The sequence below is a fragment of the Falco punctatus genome, assembly GCF_963210335.1.
Source record: "Falco punctatus genome assembly, chromosome: 5".
NCBI classification, from domain to species: Eukaryota; Metazoa; Chordata; class Aves; order Falconiformes; family Falconidae; genus Falco; species Falco punctatus.
Window position 1 is genome coordinate 89,984,054 of NC_137584.1, and position 13,992 is coordinate 89,998,045.

The 13,992-nt window shown below is 42.7% G+C and overlaps 1 long non-coding RNA gene across 8 annotated transcripts in view; it reads left to right on the top strand.

Annotated features, from left to right (window-relative positions):
* The window catches only part of LOC308064053, a 24,762-nt gene continuing 10,770 nt past the window's right edge, over nucleotides 1-13,992 (top strand). The window contains exons 1-6 of one of the 8 annotated variants that reach the window (XR_013928172.1): nucleotides 1-249; nucleotides 710-895; nucleotides 1,767-1,840; nucleotides 4,659-4,741; nucleotides 5,386-6,051; nucleotides 6,263-6,375. This is a non-coding gene — a long non-coding RNA (uncharacterized lncRNA). Of the gene's footprint in view, nucleotides 250-709; nucleotides 896-1,766; nucleotides 1,841-4,658; nucleotides 4,742-5,077; nucleotides 5,273-5,385; nucleotides 6,052-6,262; nucleotides 6,376-13,992 lie in introns of all 8 variants that reach the window. The other 7 variants (XR_013928173.1, XR_013928174.1, XR_013928175.1 and 4 more) reach the window with 7 other exon arrangements.

Here is a 13,992-nt window from a genome sequence, read left to right on the forward strand (position 1 = left end):
GCAGGCGGTGGTTGGACGGCGCAGCCGCCATGTTAAGTGCTGGCATGCCGCCTCCACCGCGCCAGGGCAGCCATTTTGGATGAGGCGATACCGTGAGGGACGCCGCGGCCGTCATGTTGAGTGTGGGAGGAAGAGAGCAGTGCCGGGTTGCGGTGTTTTCCGTGCCCTGGCGTTGGCAAGATGAGGAGTTTTAATTATTTTTTTATTATCCCCCCCCTGCTCCAAGGGGTGTTGTGTGGGCTGCGCCAGGTGAAGCCCTGCGCTCGGTGCCAGGGATCTCTCAGAGGGGCCGTGGCCGTTTGGGGCGGCTGCCCGCGGAGAGGCGCCGAAAACAGGCGGTGATATAAATAAAGCCACCGAAATAAACATGGGGAGTGCGGGGAGGTGGCGGGAGGAAAGCGGGTGGAGGGGCTGCGAGCAGCGCTGTGGTACCGGTAGCACCGGGGTGAGGGCCCCGGTGGAGCCTCTCAGACGCAAACACCATCAAGCTGGTAGCTGGCGCTGGGAGGCTTTCGTTTCCAAGTCTTGAGGGTTAGGCTGATGTTTCTGCACAGGAAATTGTTTATTGTAAAGTTTTGCCCCTTTGAAGTTTGGGGTGGGGTGCAGTCTGATCCTATATGTATGATCCCGCATGCCTGTTCCCAAACCCGCCCCTGGAACAGGCTACCGTACCCACTGTTCCACCTTTTATCTCTTCTTGTGACCACAGGGTAAGTTCCTTCAGCTTCGGAGTTTGCTTTGTCCGGGTGGCGGAGTCCCTGAGGCCTGTCTGCATAGTGCGGAAACCTCGGCTCACAAGCACCAGGGTCTGCCAGAGCTACTGCCTGCAGAGTCGCCTGGTACCAGTTTGTCTCTGGAAAAAGAGATTTGCATCTGCCTACGCTTCCTAGGGAAGGTGTGTACATAAGCTAGTTGTAAGTGCAACACCAGTGAAATCATGCTTGAGTTGAACTGGCTTTTTAGGGTTTTGTTACTTGTTGGTTGTGCAAATGCCATGAAAAGGAGTAGAAAGGCTTTCAAAAAGGTATACAGGGAAATACTCTATTAAAAAATTATTTTCATATTTTTATATGTGTCTTATTTGCCCTTTTTCCCAAGGCGTACAAGCAGACAATAGTTTGACCTCATAGGTGAAAGAACGTTTACAGCAAAACCACTAAATGAAGTCACGAGAAGTAATAACACGTGCATGCTTCTGTTTTGCAAATTTTGGTTTGTTTTCTAATATCCATTTATACTGTACTGGTGAATATTACCAGAACTACCAGTGCATTAGGTCTTTAAAAATGCATAACATGGTTTTAAATAATGTGCAAAGCCTGCTATTCATCTTTTGTCAGTAGTGAACTGAATGCTGTATAGCAGTTACAACATGCTGGCAAATTACAATAATAAAATAGTGATCAAAGTGTAATATTAATTTGTTCCCATAGAGACAAGTTTAAACACACAGTAGTTTGGCTGAGGAAGGCTTAAAACAAGGCTATTCATGCAACTTTTCATGCTTGAGATAGATTTGTGGTATAAAAATGCCTCAAATATATTTAAGAGTAATTATAATTAATTGGCTAATTTAATAAGCAATATAAGGCCTTTGTGAAGCGTGGGGAAGCTATATTGTTAATCCGATGGTTCTCTTATGTTAGGAATCCTGTTACAGTAGCTGAGGATAATCATAGGTGACTATTAATGAGGCTGTGTGACTATTAGTGAGGCTGTATGAGTATTACATTTCGCCGCCTGGTGGCTGTTCTCTTTTTTTTCAGCCTCGTATCAGAAAGGCAGCGTAAAGCTTATGTTTACCTGGAAGGACAGAAGATGAAGTGGTGAGGGAACAAAGGTAGGACAATTTAGCAAAGATCTTGGACTTTCACCCAGTGTACAGTAATGTGATTTACAAATCGTAAGGGTGCAGAGAAGAATCTGTAAAAGCAGTGAAATACTTTGTTGTAAAGCAACAAGCTAGATTGTTTCTTCCCAGATCGGGCAGTAGCCGCCATTATGCTCCAGGGGCCCAACATATGCCTCAGTGTGTAGTGTTAGTCCGTGAAGAATAGTTTCCCGTTCCAGCTGCGTTTAGTTGATGGTCGTTGGCTGTGAGTGTTAATCATCCTTATGTCAACATTGTAAATAATATAATTAGAGGAAGTAATTGAATAATTATTTCCTTTTACGCAGCTGCTATATCAATGATTTGAATGAGCTTAAGGAATAAACATACTCTCCGTAAACTCCACAACCTGAGCCCTAGCACCCTGAAAAAGGAAAATTAAAGCCTTTCTGTGGAAAAGACCAAAGCCACAAGAACGACTGTGTACCACAGGAAGAGAGCCAGAAATATCAACAGCGTCAGTAATTAGGTCCTAGAATAGAAGGAAATTTGTTAAGTAAAATTCCCAGGTGATTTGAGGAAGTGTTTCATATCCGAAGCTACAGACAGGCAGTAAATCTTTCCAAATGGTCCATGCCAGTTTTACCAGAGAGAAATTTCCTTCTCTTCTTGGTGGTATTCTGTAGTATCTAGGACTGGAAGCTTTAATCAGTATGTAGTTTGTGAGTCCATAAAATTTAACTTGAATGCAGGATCAGATGAGAGATAAGCGTTCCACATTAAAAAAAAAAAAAGAAGGTAATCTTCACTTAGGTATAGTGTGAATGATTGACAAGATGTGTGGGATTTCTTTAGTCATTCCTCCCTAAGCTTTGTTGATTGAAGGAGATTACGTTTGCTTATGAAGGCAGACTGACTCTTTATAATAGTATTAGCCATATTAGTTCTGTGAAATGGAATCCATGGGTTACAACAGTGATTTCAAGGTTATATTATCAACATATGAAAGTTTCCTTTACAGAATTGCATAGATTGTAAACACTGTATGTTATCTGGAGATAATCCTAGAGTGGCGTTTATCCATTTTCAGCCATAAGGTGGTGGTTGTTTTTCTAAAGCGTATACTTCCAAGCAATTATTTTTTTCTCACAGCACAGTGAGAAAACGTTGTAATTCTGAGATATCCTTCTCAGTGTGAAGCCACTCTGCACAGTGCAATAGAGGTTTTAAGTCAAGCAGGACTAGTCTTGGTAACTCCGAGGTCCAGCCTTGATTGTTAGCTGTGGCAAAGCGGCTTTATCGGTCACTGCAGTTGAGTCCTAAACTGTCAGGAGAGGGCGCAGCCTCCCTAGAAGTCTCAAATGGAAAAAGGTACCGTGGTGTGTCAAGATCATTTAGGAAGGCTCTCCGGAAAACCTGCGTGGTCTGGAGGCTCGGACACTCCTCCTGGGCTGGGAATTGAAGGTAGCAGGTAGAACTTGTTACGATCTACATCCATGTCCATCATAAAACTTAGTCATTCATAATTCTCAAGGAAACTGAGTATTTATAGGGAAACAATTTAGCTTTTTATATCTCATTTTGCATTTACAACATGATTCCTGAAGGTAACTATCGTGTAGTGTAATGCAGAATATCTTCTGGAAGATGTTGGATTGCTAGCAGTGGATAGTGCAGTTCTTTCTTTTACTTTTTTTTTGTTGTTTTGGTTTTTAAACATCAAAAATATAGCTCCTGGCAGCGCAAGCTTTTTCTGGCTTCCTCGCTCAGTGTACAGGGAAGAAACTTTCTCTAATCAAAGACTAGATAAATCTTCAAACTTCAAGCAGTTTGCTTCCCTTTGCTGTGTCTAGCAATGCTGCTGATCAGAAACTAGACAGTTTCGTGAGAAATTATTGTGCTTGATTTTTCTTTCTTTTTTTTTTTTTTTAATTCACAATTTGAATCAGACATTTGAAAATTTGAAATTATCCATAGAATGAATTTAAAATGGTCTTCGGACCTGCCAGATAATTTCATTCCACTAATGTTAAAGGCTTTAATTTCTGGTCTCATCAGTGCAATGCTAAGTAATTTAAATTTTTCTGTGGAAATGAAATAAAAAAATCCAGCAAACTGAAAACAGGAAATCAAACCATTGCAATTTTTCTTCTCAGAATGTTTTGACTTCTTCCTATCCTGACATGAAACTGAATTGGCATGTTTCTCTAAAATGTTTTTTAATTCATTAAAACTGCATTTCACTTAGACCGTTATAGCTGAAATAACCTCTAATACTGCATTATCAAGCAGAAAGAGCTTGTCTGCCAAAATTTGCTAGTCAGCCTCAAAGGCTTTACATGAAAATTGTTTGTGTCTGTGGTTTTGTAAGGTGGGCATTTTCAAAGCTAGCTGAATGAATAATATGTGCTTTCTGCTGGCTTCTAAATAAACAACAGCTAGTAAAAGAAAAATTCTGCAGTTACTGCTAGAGTTAAAGTTGCAGCTGAGCAGCGAATGAGCTGTTACTAAAGCAGCCTGTTACTAAACTCCACTGCAGATCTGTCCTTCGGCATGGAAAGTTGTTAAAACAGATCTATGAGCAGCTGATGCTTGTTTCTTTGAGCAGTGGTTGGCGCCCTGAGCTCTGTTCAGAATCGGTGCAGGCTGTCCGGCACTTCCACAGGGCACTGCAGGGCTCTTGTCTGTGTTAGTGTTGAGGGAGCCAGGAGTGCCGCTAGGCCTCAAGGCATCCCCCAGCTGCATCAGGGACCCTTGTCTGAAGAGCATGTCTGGGTCTGTAAGCTGGCTGTAAGACAGAGATACTGAGGTTCCCTATTCCCTGCAGTTCTCACAGTGTCTGAATTAATTCCTGCTCCATGTGGTCTTCATGATAGTGAAAGGAACTTGCTGAGCCTCGTCTCTCTTGTGGTAGGTGTTAGCCATTATGACAACACCTATGTGGTGGTCTCTATTCTCTCCCAGGGCTGTAGTACCTCTCAAATCTTTCCAGAGATGCTAAGATACTTTTCTAAACATCTCAAATACCCACATCTTCTGCACCACTGCTAGTTCCTTTAGCATTGACCTCTGGGCATGCAGAATGACCAGGCACTGTTTTTTCTTGTTTTGGGGATCCAACAAAGGTGTCTTAGCTTTTTCCTAGCTCTTCAAGGAAGGGGCTGTATCCATCTAGTTGCAATGGCATAAAATACAAACCATTGTAACATATGTTTTAAATGGAACATATAAATCTTCTGTTTGTAGTGTTTGTTATTTTTACAGATCTCCCTAGCTATCTTTACTGGAGTCATGGTTACAAAAGTGAGAAGGCATTATGACATCAGGCCTGTTCTCTTCTCCATTAAAAATCCCAGAATTCTCCTTGAACAATCCTAAATGCGTTAACTACAAAGAACTCTATGTAGTTACACAAAATGGATGAAAAGACAGTTTTTTTAGGTAGGTCTTAGAAATCTACATCTGAAGAGCATGTAGATGCTCTGGTTTTTGGCTCAGGCTTATTTGGGCAAGGGTTGCTGATGCTCTTGTTGGCTTTTTTTTTTTCTTCTAAGGAACTCCTTTCTGAGTCTCAACCATGTTTGCAGCTGATTTGGATCATCTAATGAACATGCAGGCTCACATTCTTGCCATATGAGGGCTGTCCAGTGGATTAACCAGCTCATGAATGTCAAAACAGCCCCATTTTACCTGCTGTGGTCCAGACCACATCCTCAAAGAGGCAGAAGTTAATGACTTCAGTGCGGCAATGATATGTGTACACCTGGCCTCAACATGTTTTTATAAGTAACTCATCAGCAGTGTGTGCAAAGTGTATTTTATTGTATGTACATTTTAACATCGCCAAGGCTTGTTAGCAGAGGCAATAGACAAACCAATGTAGCTGGTGAAAACTGGCAAGCTGTTGGCAGTGCTGGTGTGTTCAGGTGTGAAGGAGATACAAGAAACTTTAAGATGAATGCAGACTGAAAAAAATCTGACTTCAGCCCTAATTTAACTGTGTTACTCAGGCAAGCTGAGGGGGAAAAAACAGCTGACAAGTGTAGCAGGAGCTCAGCAAGCTATAGACAGCCAAAATGATAAACAGGCAGCATGTTCTATTTCCTCCCAGGTCTGACAATACTTCTTTCTCCTAGAAGGTGGTACTGTGTGAGCACCTCAATTGACAGCAGGAAAGCAAGATTTCTAACTCTTTCAGTAGTAGAGCAAAGCTTTCCACTGTGAGTAATTGTTTGGGGTTTTTTTTTGTTTTCTTTTTTCAATTTAGAGCCTCTAAATGCAGAAAGCCAGTAAGAAAATAAATCAAAATCATTTAAAGACAGTCCCTTGCCTTTAAGAGACATGGTGGCTTGTGAGTTATGTACATTTAAGATGAAAATAGCTGAAGACCATTATTCTGTTTTAATTATCCAATTTATTTGTTGGACAAAGGTGAGCTGATTTCCATAGCCATCCTCCTTCCTTGTGCGTCAGCTCCTTTCTGTGATGACAGGAGTCAAGAGCCTCCAAACACCCTTGTAGATCAGCTGGTAGGAAATTCTGAGGTACAAACTACTAACACTGTGTACGTATGTGGTGGGCACTATTACAGCAGTCTTTTGCATACTAACATACATGCCCGTAATCTTTACTGACATGTATTTTAAGGCTTTTTTCATTTCTAAGGCATTTCAGAGTTGTGTGTGTTTTGTGGTGGTTTTTTGTTTGTTTGGTTTTGAGGTTTAGGAACATTGAAACTTACCTGTACAGCTGTTTTTATATTTACAGCAAGACCTGCAATATCCTGTTGTAATCACACGAGTTCATTTCACATCTGTATGTCAACACAGTGAAATTCAGGTGCCAGGTTCAGATGTTTTGGACAAGTTTTCCTCATGAACCAGTGTTGTGTGACTGTCAGTGATGCATATCAATAAAAATAATTTCAGATTTTTTTTTCCAAAGATCATGCCTTTATCTCTTTACAGTGAATGGCAAAATGTCCATTAAACTTAAGTGAACGTAGGATTCAGTTCTAGGTTTTAAAATGGAAATGGCTGAGATTTTTCTGAGTTAATGACAATTTCTGTCTCAAATGCAACTGCCATGGCAAGGAAGGTGGTTCCTTTTACACATACTTGTCAAAATCCTTCTCATTGTCTTTCGCAGTCATATCTGATGCCTGTTTTCAGTACCAAGTATATCAATTTTATCCTCTGTCCTATTTTTCTGTAGTGGCTTTGCTTTCTTGTTCATTGAGATGCAAAGCATCTGGGATGTAGGAACATAACAAGGGAACATCTCAGAAAAACAGGATTGCTTTCTGGAACACTGTTGTATGAGAAATATGTGAGATTGGCCATATCTGGTGCCAAACCTGACAAGGTTGTTGTCATAGGTAAATTAATAATAACAAGACAGATTTGAGAGAAAATGCCATGCTCCAAATAGCCAAAATGTTTTTGAATGCCAACAGAAGTGCTATCTGCCCCGGCTGCCCTGGAGTCCTGCATGCAATGACTTTTGGCTGCACCAGCAGTCAGGATGAGACCGTCAGACAGAGGGGTCTGTGTGATGCCTGGCTGTTGTCTCACCAGCAGAAAGAAGCAAGAGTGAACCCGTGATGTTTGTACCAAGAGCCGGCAGAATGTGGGAAGACACAGGCAGAAGGAAGTGTGGAGAACTGGTGAGGGAGGGAAATGGCAGGATAACAAAGGCAAGCACAAAGACGGTGGTGCACATGAGGAGATGAGAAGTTCAACTTCCACCCCTTCAGTATCCAGGATCAATCTGAGATCTCTTGAGAGCAGCTGAACCAGCTCTGTTGCCACAAGGAGAGCTAGGAAAGATGAGATTAGGTAAATCCAGGTGCCTGAGCAATCTTTTTAAATTCACTAGGCTTTAAGTAGGAACTCTCACTTTAAATTATAGCTAACAGGGTTTCAGGGCTGGGAAAAGTTTGCTGTCTCTGACCCAGCTTCTTTGTTCTAGTAAGTGAGGATGATCCCCCAGCAGGCTTACATCACTGCAGGAGCCCGTGCTAGGGAGCGCTTCCCTTCATCCCCTGCATCTCTCTGCGCCAGCCCTACAGTCTACGTACAGCCTGTGTCATTTCAAGGGAGCAGTAAGCTGCAGCCAGCCCATCTCTAACGTTATTGAACTGAAGAAGTGTGCATTAGTGGTGAACTTGGCTCATGGTTTTCTAGTTTTATTACCACTGAAGTGAAAAAATTTTAATAAGCACAATTAACCTATCAATTATAGAGTCTAGCGCTTGTTGCAATGAGCCTTGGATTCCCACCATAGCTGAGAGAGAGCTATTTTCAGAGCACTAGCTGGGCTCTGTACCCTCATCTGGCCAAAGGGGGATCTGAGATCAGATCGTGATGTTGAGAGTTCTCATGCCCTTGTTCTTCCACATATGCACTGCTAGTGAGTGGGAAACAGCTCCAAACAGCACCAAAAACACCAAGACCTGCCTTTGGGAGACAAACTGATTGCCAGATGTTTTAAAGGAGCAACTTTATCTCAGTTTTCCTTGCATTTATGGAATTGTTTATAATGTTGGCCACAGGCTTTTTTCTGTCTGCTCAGTCAGCTGTAAGTCAGCAGTTCAGTGGATTTAAATGAAAGACTGATGGCAACTTACAATTGGTTTGCATGGAAGTGGCACTGAGCCAACTGCCCTGTCGTGGAATGTTATGTGAGCAGAGCAGATATAATTATTTCCAAATTTGGCCACAATCCATATTTTATCCATATTTATCCATATATTGCTGCAAGGGGCTTGTCTCCTTCAGCAAGAAATCCTCTGGGCAGAGAGCATATCTTCAGTAACTCACTGTTTAGCCTATACTGGGTGGATCCTCTGTGGAGGAGCCAAGATGCATGACCCTTCTTCCTAGTGATGCAGTTATCTCCCAAAATGAGACTGCTGTCTCCTCAGCAGCCTGTCTCACTTAGGAAATATTGCAGATTATGAGATCATTCACAGTTCTCTGAGTAGCAACTAATTCTTGATATGAAACCTGTTGGCAATAGCCTGTTTTTTTTGAGGAGCAAAGGCTCCTGTGCTTATCATCATGTGGAGCAGGAGGGAGTTTCAGGAGCACTGCAGAGATCTCTCACCAGTCAGGTGCTTGTTCTTCTTATTCAAAGAGATGGTGAGATGTGAACCAACTTTTGTTCAAAAATAACATAGGCATTTTAGCACATGACTGCCCCCCCTCTAGCACGTCCTCTTGTGCCTCTGGTATCATTTTTATCTGAATTGTACTGATGGAACTCAATTGCTATCAATCAGATGGCCCTTTGCAGAGTTGCTTCAGGGATGAGGCTGATGTAGACTGAACCTGCTGGGGTAGCTGTTGCAAACTGACCTAGTCTTCTCTTGCTTGCAGCCAACCAGTCAGGGGTGGATGGTGCATCCATTTTGTGGCTGCTGAGCTATGAGTCTTCTGGTCTTTTTTTCCCATATAAATATCTTCAGATGCAGTTTGACAGCTGGTTATAGTGAGATTTTTCCACTCTGCAGTTCTACACCATCAAGACATGCTTAAATTATCCTGCAGGCTGTACCTTCGGAGAGGCCCATGTTACACATCTCTGGGTTTGGCTGACAATTTATACACCGTTACTAGCTAGGCCACTTCTCCGAAGAGTCCCCCTTTCTCAGTCTGACAGAGAGGCAGGCAGATGGAGCTACAGCTCTGTGCTACCTGAAAAAACTCAGGCTGATAATCCCCTACAAAGCATGATGAAGTGTCACTGTGTGCTCAGGTTTGCCTTGGGGCTGGTTTGCTTTTACAGAGATGGACCAGGTTCTCCTGAGTCAGATTCTGTTATGTGCAAGCTACTGTGATGCCTTTAATTCAGTTTAAGAGTGGATCAGACAGGTTTCTTACCCCTTCACAATTATTACCTTGTTATTGCTCAGTTTGTTAATGTGCATTCTGGTAGCATCATACAGCTACAAGCATGCCCCAGGGCCCCGTGCAGTGTCTATGGTGTGTTTTTCTCTCTTGATTGTGTAGGAGTCATCGCTGCATTATGAACTTATCTCTACAGCTTCTCGAGGCTCACTCTTGCCTGTGGGAAAGCTTCATGTGCAAAAGGCATCAGGCCTGGCTTTCTGTGGGATAGGCTGGACCGTTACCTCCTGAGCTGAAATATGACTGTTTATTTTTTCTGCACTGGAACTGATAGGAGGTTGTGGATAGCAGTGTCAGAGCTGTGTTTGACCCTAATGTAATGCTGGCCCTAGGTAAGGCTCTGCAGTGGTCTCCAAGTTTTCCTTGGAAGTCAAAACTTTGGTCAGAGAAAATATGGTGGTGGGTGAGTCCCATGAAGAACAGGAAGGAATCTCTGCAGTTGTGGCAACTAGTGCTAGTGTGTGGGAAATACACAGCATTTGTGTGAGCTTTTGAGTACCAGTTTTATTCCTGTGATCCTTTTTGGCTGTTCTAACACCTTGATGTTGAATTCAACTGTTTCACCTCCCAGGAAGCAAACATTACCACCACAGGATATTCTCTGGTGCACAAAGATGCTGTTTATGTTTCCCATTGCACTGGTATTGCTCAGCTATGGAAAACAGAATCCCTGTTTTACAAAGGCAATGGTTGCTAGAAGAGCGAGGTCTCCCGAGGAATTATAGGTGGCAAGTTGCTGTGTTGGTAGAATGCAACAAGCTGCAGTGATATCTACTTAATACACATATGTAGGCTTTGGACTTGTTGGCATTAAAAACATTTTGAAGATCAGGAATAGATCTGTATGTGACTGCCTTGTACGTATTTACACTTCTGTTGCAAAGGACAAAAAGAAAAGAGAGTGGTGCCTACTTTTTTGGTGATTAATATTGTTTGTGTGGATGAAGTTTGTTTTCTCTGAGGCTTTTGTGCGTGGTCTTTTACAGCTAATGAGCTGTTTCTCTGTAAAATTCCTTCAGAGGATACTCCAGAGGAGCCAGCTGTAATTTAAACCCAGAAGATTGTGTCCCAGTCCTTCTTTGACATCTCTTTTGGCTTCCATTATCTTTAAATTACATCCTTAGTGCTGTCACTTTGTCAGGGTGGGATCAACCTTGCCTAGATTCTTTGCCCGTGGAAGGTTTAGTATAGCCCTAACTTAGTTAGGAACCTGAGGATTTTCCCCTCATTTCCTTGGGGTGTATTAAAATGGGATATCCTGATATGAAGAGTATGAAACAGGCAGAAGTAAAAAAAAACCCAAAAAAATCATTCAGGCTCTGAATCTCTAAGCTCCAAAGACCTCACCATCCTGAACCTCACTGGCAATAAAAATTGCCTGTAAATGCAAAGTCTTATATCTCTGCACCCTTCAGGTTTAACAGAACAGATACCTGAACATATCATTGTCCCCCTGTTTCTGCAGTCCACCAGAGCCTTTAGCTCCAGTCCTTGCTCAGTCTTTAGCTGGGCAAAGTAGAGAAGGAATTTGAAGTGAGTAAGAACACATCAGGACTCCTGTGTTTAGCTAAGACTGCATATAAAAATAATATTGTCTTAGAAAATTAAAAGCCTGTGTCCTACATCTGCTGAGCAAGGGGTTTCATGCCCATGTTGTTTTCCTGCATGCTGGCAGATTCACAAAATGGGATGCATTCTCACTGTGGCTAAATAAGCAGCTGGAAGGCTGTTATCTCTGTGCGGAGCCATGGGCCTGTTCCCTTTCTCTTTTCAGGCGCTCTGCCCATTCTTCCTCCTTTGTAAAGGCTGCAGCCTTATGGGAGGGTGAGCACGTTCACATACATCACAGCGTTGATGCCAGCTGAGACTGAGCTCAACAAATTGCTTCTGTCCCATTCCCCCAGAGGTGGTCACTTAACAAAAGGTATAAACTTTTTGATAAAGCACTCCAAAACACCTGTCAGACTGACTTGAACTTTGTGTAGCCAGTGGTCATTCGCCTATCGCTGACATTTGGCCATTTTGAAGTGATAAAATGTAAGCTATGCACAAGACTAGCAACCCAAAACAGCTCAGGTCAGATTTGTTTGCTGCTGTAACGTCCTTGGACCTTGACGTCTGTAGCATACCAGCATTGTTTCCTCTACATTCAAGAGTAGGAAACCACTGAGGGATGGAGGCTGAAACATCTAGCATTCCCAGTGCTGTTTGCAAAGAAACCCACCAACCAAGAGCTATTTGGTAGCTTGGGTTCTGAGAAGGAGCCGTTCTCTTTCTTTGTATGCCAGTGCTGGGCAGTTCAAAAAAGACAGGGATAAAAAAATTCCCTTGTTTGGTCTAAGCAAAATGATAAATTTGCTTTATCTGGTTTTGCTTTTGGTGGAAGGGAGGCACACAGTGTTTTCCCATTGCTGCCTGTTTCTGGCAATGCACAACCTGCTTGAAAGCCACTGAAAGTTCTCATAACCAATAATTACTTTGGATCTGGCTTGTAAGAAACTCTGCTCTCAGCAGTATGGAAAGTAATTAAAAATAAATAAAAGTCACATGTTTATAGAACCCTTTCCACATCATTTAGCATTTCTAGTTGATAAGAGTGTTGTGTTTCTTACTCCTGTATGTAGAAGATGCTTGTATTGCCTGTGGGATGGTGAAGAGCCGGTGCTGCCCTAAGTGCCTCAGCTCCTTCCAGGGCTTTTTATTCAGATTTCTTTCCAAGCCTGGCAAGACAGGTGAACCCCTGTGGAAGCAGAATTGCAAATGTCATCTTTGTTGTGTGAGTGATGCATAACCTTCTGCCTTCAGCACTGAAAGCCTTTGCTGTTCTTCACTTTCTTAGGGTGGGAGTTTCCTTCCTATTAGCAGGTACTTAAGGAAACATCTGGAGTCCCTTATCTGTGGCCTGTTGTTTCCAGCCCTCTTTTTTTAAAAAAAACTTCAAACACAGAGTGTGTATGTGTGTGACAGGGAGATCAGGCAGCTACATTTGGGTGTTTGGTAGAAGGCAAGTGTCCTCAACCTCCCTTTATAAACATTGGAGCTAAGGCCTCTGGAAGACCATTCAGGGCATGAAAATTGTCGCTGCTAAATCATCCTCTGAAGAAGTGTCTCTCTTTCCATTGCCTATATATGGAACCCACAGAGACCAGACTGAATTACCACAGCTGAAATTAGATGCTGCAGAAGGTGGCTTGAATGCCCCTGCAGTTTCAGCTACTACTCACCCACTAAAAGGCTTCCAGTTTTCCCATTAATGCAGCCACTCAGCTCACCTAAGCAGAAAAAGACGTCTTTGCGGAAAATTGTGTATTAAGCATCAGTCTTTATTGCACCAAATACCTCTTTTAAATCCTCACCCTGGGAAGCTGTTGACACATGTTCGAGTCACTCTACCATCTTCTCCCAATAAATGTGTGTGTAATTGTATTTGTGTATACTAGTTACGTGTTGCTGTGGAAGTTTTGGCGTGCTGATATATATCTGCATGCCAACCATCACAGCCTGTGGCTTCGTGGCCGTATATGGAAGTTCACCTGTGAAGGTATCCAGAATTTCCCTTTGGATCTATTTGAGGTCTAAACCAAGCAGCTTGGAAAAGGGCAAGTGGAGCAGCTATGCGCCCGAGATAGGTGTTAGTCTCTGGCACTGAAAGTTGTGGCCTCCTGTTTGAAACCTAGCTCACATCACCAACATAGCTATGAAGGACGTTTCTTCCTGCCATGCCCTGTCTAGATCAGGATGTTCTCTGTGGAGTGGTATGCTCTGAGAGGCTACTCCCTTCCAGCACTTCAGGTAGAAAAAGATGGCTTAAACATAAAGGAAGCCATGAAAATTATTTGGAGGCTGGCCAGAGGCAGGTGGGAACAGGCTGAGGAGATGGAGGTCTGTTTGGTCTGGTGCTGTGGCTTTGTAGATTTAGTGTCTAAAATGTGGGGAGAGAATTGCATGGAAGGAGTCATTGGCTGCAGTTAACTAGGGGGTTCCTAAAGGCGAGATGTAGGAAAGCTTGAAAGCACACACCTCAATATAATTAGAGGTTTTTCTGAAATGAAGATAAAAATTGATATGCAAAGTCTGTACACTTGGATTTCACATTGAACTACACCCCCTGGAGAAGGCCTTTATCTTACATTTACATCAGGATGTTAGGCAATACACCACCACCTGCAATTTACTTTGACTGTGGTAACTTTTAATCCTTATAGTGTGGATTGAAGCCATGGTTTAGAAAAGTTTCCAGTCTGTTATTTG